This window comes from Ovis canadensis, chromosome X (assembly GCF_042477335.2).
Source record: "Ovis canadensis isolate MfBH-ARS-UI-01 breed Bighorn chromosome X, ARS-UI_OviCan_v2, whole genome shotgun sequence".
Lineage (NCBI taxonomy): Eukaryota > Metazoa > Chordata > Mammalia > Artiodactyla > Bovidae > Ovis > Ovis canadensis.
This window is the reverse complement of record NC_091727.1, coordinates 75,237,818-75,243,817: the sequence shown is the minus strand read 5'-3', so window position 1 is coordinate 75,243,817 and position 6,000 is coordinate 75,237,818.

Sequence of the window (6,000 nt, the reverse complement as noted above, 5' to 3'; positions counted from 1 at the left end):
CCCATCCCTTTCACCATCCCACCCCTCTGTATTGATACACAATCCCTATTTGAGTTCCCAGAGTCATACAGAAAATTCCCATTAGCTATCTATTTTGCATATGGTAATGTAAGTTTCAATCTTACTCTCTCCATACATCTCACTCTCTCCACCCCTCTTCCCCATGACCATAAGTCTGTTCTCTAGGTCTATTTCTCCATTGTTTCCCTGCAATTAAATTTGTCAATAACATCTTTCTAGATTCTATATATATGCATTAGTATATGATATCTCTCTTTCTCTTTCTGACTTATTTCACTCTGTATAATAAGCTCTAGGTTTATCCAAACATTCAGTCCAGTTCAGTCACTCAGTCGTGCCTGACTCTTTGTGACCCCATGAATCGCAGCAAGCAGGACCTACATGTCCCTCACCAACTCCCGGAGTTCACTCATAATCACGTCCATTGAGTCGGTGATGCCATCCAGCCATCTCATCCTCTGTCAGGAGTCCCCTTTTCCTCCTGCCCTCAATCCCTCCCAGAATCAGAGTCTTTTCCAATGAGTCAACTCTTCACATGAGGTGGCCAAAGTACTGGAGTTTCAGCTTTAGCATCATTCCTTCCAAAGAAATCCCAGGGCTGATCTCCTTCAGAATGGACTGGATGGATCTCCTTGCAGTCCAAGGGACTCTCAAGAGCCTTCTCCAACACCACAATTCAGAAGCATCAATTCTTTGGCGCTCAGCTTTTTTTCACAGTCCAACTCTCACATTCATACATGACCACAGGAAAAACCATCGCCTTGACTAGACGGACCTTAGTCGGCAAAGTAATGTCTCTGCTTTTGAAAATGCTATCTAGGTTGCTCATAAATTTTCTTCCAAGGAGTAAGCGTCTTTTAATTTCATGGCTGCAGTCACCATCTGCAGTGATTTTGGAGCCCCCCCCCAAAATAAAGTCTGACACTGTTTCCACTGTTTCCCCATCTATTTCCCATGAAGTGATGGGACCAGATGCCATGATCTTGGTTTTCTGAATGTTGAGCTTTAAGCCAACTTGTTCACTCTCCTCTTTCACTTTCATCAAGAGGCTCTTTAGTTCCTCTTCACTTTCTACCATAAGGGTGGTGTCATCTGCATATCTGAGGTTATTGATATTTCTCCCAGCAATCTTGATTCCAGCTTGTGTTTCTTCCAGTCCAGCGTTTCTCATGATGTACTCTGCATAGAAGTTAAATAAGTAGGGTGACAACATACAGCCTTGATGTACTCCTTTTCCTACTTGGAACCAGTCTGTTGTACCATGTCCAGTTCTGTTGCTTCCTGACCTGCATACGGATTTCTCAAGAGGCAGATCAGGTGATCTGGTATGTCCATCTCTTTCAGAATTCTCCACAGTTTATTGTGATCCACACAGTCAAAGGTTTTGGCATAGTCAATAAAGCAGAAATAGATGTTTTTCTGGAACTCTCTTGCATTTCCCATAATCCAGTGGATGTTGGCAATTTGATCTCTGGTTCTTCTGCCTTTTCTAAAACCAGCTTGAACATCAGGAATTTCATGGTTCACGTATTGCTGAAGCCTGGCTTGGAGAATTTTGAGCATTACTTTACTAGCATGTGAGATGAGTGCAATTGTGTGGTAGTTTGAGCATTCTTGGGAGGACTTGTTTTCCATTCAGATATTCCAGAGTTTTTTGATATATCAGGCAAATACACAGAGATTTCAGTTCCTCTTTTTTAGTCACACAGCCCCTTGGGCTCAGCCTTGATTTTGGGCTCACCTTCGCATGTAGGCCACCCTCAAGTGTCTGCTCCCTACCCAGGAAAGACTGGAAAAAAGGCAACAACTATGGCATGCTTGTTTGCATAAGCGGGAAGGGAAAAAGTTGGCAAGTGGCTGGGGTATCATGCTTGTTTAGGCATGAAGGGATCAAGGTGTCAACAACCTGAGTGAACATACTTGCTCTGTTGGAAGTCCCTCCGAGTGCTCATAAAGATAGAGGCTAGTGTGTGGGGAGAGAAACTGTTGTGGCCACGCTGACCCTTGCATGCCACTCAACAATGGCATCTCAATTCTAAGGCTGTTTTCACTTCCACTATGAGCATTTCTTGCCGTGGAACTCCTCACACCCATTCCTTCAGGCTATCTCCAGGCAGCCAACAGCTGTCCTTTCTCTGGGTCCCTCTCCCAATCCCATACTTCCGCACCCAACCTGCAATATCATTGGTGCCCACCCATCTCAGTCTTGGGTGTGCAGGGCTGGGGCATACACAGTCCGTTCAAGTCTCACTCTGTCCTGGATGGCCCAGGATGCCCATCAAACTTTCCTCCAATAGCCCCTATTTTATTTCAGGGTATTTCACCACTGGTGAATGGGTGGTAAATCTTCTCCTTCAGTTGCCTCCTAGGGATGTTGGTCCCATCCCATTTCTTAACTTCTTTGTCTTCCATTCCCTCCTTCATCCTCCTCAGTTATATGGAGATTATTTCTTGTTTTGGTTTCTTTCTAAATATCCAAGTTCCTTCTTCTAGTATTCAGCAGGTATTCTGTATGAATTGCTCCACTAAAGATGCATTCTTGATATGCTTGTGGGGAGATGTGAACCCCAAGTCTTCTGATTCTGCCATCTTGATCTCTAAAAGTCCACTTTTCTTGTATTACCATTGCTGCTGTGGCTTTCTTTTCACTTTTATTTGGATGGATTATCCTTTACAATTCTTTAACTTTCAATCTGTTTTTGTTTTTAGGTCTGAAGTGAGTCTACTGTAAGCAGCACATAAATGAGTCTTGATCCTTAGCCCTTACTATATACTTGCCTTTACTCATGGGATTGCACCTTTTCTATAGATAGTTGATTCTTATTTTCTTTTCCACACAGAGATGACATACCAGGTGTCTCAGTGGTAGAGGATACACCTGTCAATGCAGGAGATGTGAGTTTAATCACTGGGTTAGGAAGATCCCCCAGAGAAGAATATGGCAGCCTACTCAAGTATTCTGGCCTGGGAAATCCCATACACATAGAAGCCTGGTGGGTTATACTTCATGGGGTCACATAAGTTGGACATGACTTAGCAACTAAACAACAACAATAGGTGTGTAGCAGTGTAGCCACTTTTAAAAGACATCCTTAACTCTTTGTTCCCTCATGGATATATCTTTGGGTTTAAAGAACTGGCACAATGAATACCACAAAAATCTAGCTGCTCACTTTGTAAATTACATTTCAAAATGGGCAATCAATGACTTAAATAGAGTAATTTAGCAAAAGATATTGAAAATCAGCCAGTACATGCTAAGAACTACAGTTAACAGGGCATGGTATATGTGTTTGTGTGTGTGTGTGTGTGTGTGTGTGTGTGTGTGTGTGCGTGTGCTGAGGATGTTGATGAGAAGAAGACTGTGTTAAGAAATGAATTCCTGATAATCCTAAATTAAGCTATACCACAGACTTCCTGAATCAATTTTTCAAGTTTATGTTTCAATCTGGCATTCTGTATCCTCATTTTAAAAGCAAAAATTGTTATCAGGTTATCATTGGCATTACTTCTGGCATTAACATGGGGGGTGGGCTCTAGGATTTTAGGATAAAAAATGAGAAAAGAACCTAGAAAATTCGGTATTTTAATCACATTTTAGTGTAAAATTCAGTGACATCAGTAACATTCACATGTTTTTTACAACCATCACCACTATCTATTTCTAAAATGATTTATCACTTCAAATAGAAACTCTATAACCTTTCTTACCCCCAGGCCCTGGTAACCACTATTCTACTTTCAATTACTATAAATTTGACTTGCCTATTCTAGGTATGCCACGTAAGTGGAATAATTAAATATTGGTTATTTTGTGTCTGATTTACTTCATAAAAGCAGGTTTTCAAGATTCATTCATGAATCTTTGTAGTATGTATAAGAAATTCATTATTTTTGTTTGGTTGGATAATATTCAATTGCTCACATCTAACATATTTTGTTTATCCAGTTATCTGTTGATGAATCCTTCAGTTGTTACAATATTTTAGCAATTATAAACAATGTGGCTGTGGATACTAATGTACAATTGTGTGTTTGAATGCCTATTTTCAATATTTCTAAGTTTTATAGGTAGAAGGGAAATTGTTGGGTCATATGGTAATTCTATGGCAAGCATTTGAAGAATTGACAAACTGTTTTTCACAGCAGGAGCATCCTTTTACATCCACACCAAGAAATTTTTAAGGTTCTAATTTTTCCACATCCATGCCAAAATTGACTTTCTATCTACATATATATGTATACATATTATACATTATATAATAAGTGTATATATTATATTAATTAGAAAATAGCCTGATGCTGGGAAAGATCAAAGGCAAGAGCAGAAGTGGGCAACACAGGATGAGATGGTTGGATGTCATCACTGACTCAATGGACATGACTTTTAGCAAGCTCAGGAAGATGGTGAAGGAGAGGGAAGCCCAGTGTGCTGCAGTCCATGGGATCACAAAGAGTCAGACAAAACTGAATGACTGAAAAACAGCAAAATATATTCACATATCTCAGCAGACGTGAAGTGATATCTCATTGTGGTTTCTATTTTCATTCTCCTAATAACTAATGATGCTCAGAATTGTTTCATGTGCTTGTGGGCAACCTTTGCATCTTCTTTGGAGAGATATCTCCATTTCATGCAAAGATGGGCACAATAAGGTACAGAAAGGGTGTGGACCTACAAGAAGCAGAAGATATTAAGAAGAGGTGTCACAAATACACAGAAGACCTATATAAAAAAGATCTTTATGACCCAGATAAGTATGATGGTGTGATCACTCACCTGGAGAGACACATCCTGGAATGCTAAGTCAAGTGGGCCTTAGGAAGCATCACTATGAACGAAACTAGTGAAGGTGATGGAATTCCACCTGAGCTATTTCAAATCATAAAAGACGTTGCTGCTTTAGTGCTGCAATCAATATGCCAGCAAATTTGGAAACCTCAGCAGTGGCCACAGGACTGGAAAAGGTCAGTTTTCATTCCAATCCCAAAGAAAGGCAATGCCAAAGAATGTTCAAAATATTGCTCAATTACTCTCATCTCACAGGCTAGCAAACCAATGCTCAAAATTCTCCAAGCAAGGCTTCAACAGTACATGAACAGAGAAATTCCAGATGTTCAAATGTTATTTTAAAAAGGCAGAGCAATCAGAGACCTAAATGCCAACATCTGATCATCGATAAAGCAAGAAAGTTCCAGAAAAAAATCTACTTCTGCTTTATTGACTATGCCAAAAATTTTGTGTGGATCACAAACTGCTGAAAATTCTTAAAGAAATGGGAATACCAGACCAGCAGACCTGCCTCCTGAGAAATGTATGCAGGTCCAGAAGCAACAGTTAGAACCAGACATGGAACAATGAACTGATTCCAATTGGGAAAGGAGTGTGTCAAGCCTTTATATATTCACCCTGATTATTTAACTTCTATTCATAGTACATCATGCAAAATGCCAGGCTGGAGGAAGCATAAGTTGGAATCAAGATTACTGGGAGAAATATCACTAACTTCAGATATGCAGGTGACACCACACATATGGCAGAAAGTGAAGAAGAGCTAAAGATCCTCTTGATGAAAGTCAAAGAATAGAGGGAAAATGTTGGCTTAAAACTCTACATTCAAAAAAAATAAGATCATTGCATCAAGTCCATTCACTTCATGGCAAATAGATGGGGAAGCAATGGAAGCAGTGAGAAACCTTATCTTTTGGGGCTCCAAAATCACTGCAGACGGTGACTGCAGCCATGAAATTAAAAGACGCTTGCTTCTTGGAAGAAAAGCTATGACCAACCTAGACAGTATATTAAAAAGCAGAGACATTATTTAGCCAACAAAGTTCCGTCTAGTCAAGGCTATGGTTTTTCCAGTAGTCATGTATGGATGTGGGAGTTGGACCAGGAAGAAAGCTGAGAGCCAAAGAATTGATGCTTTTGAACTGTGGTGTTGGAGAAGATTCTTGAGATTCCGTTGGACTGCAAGG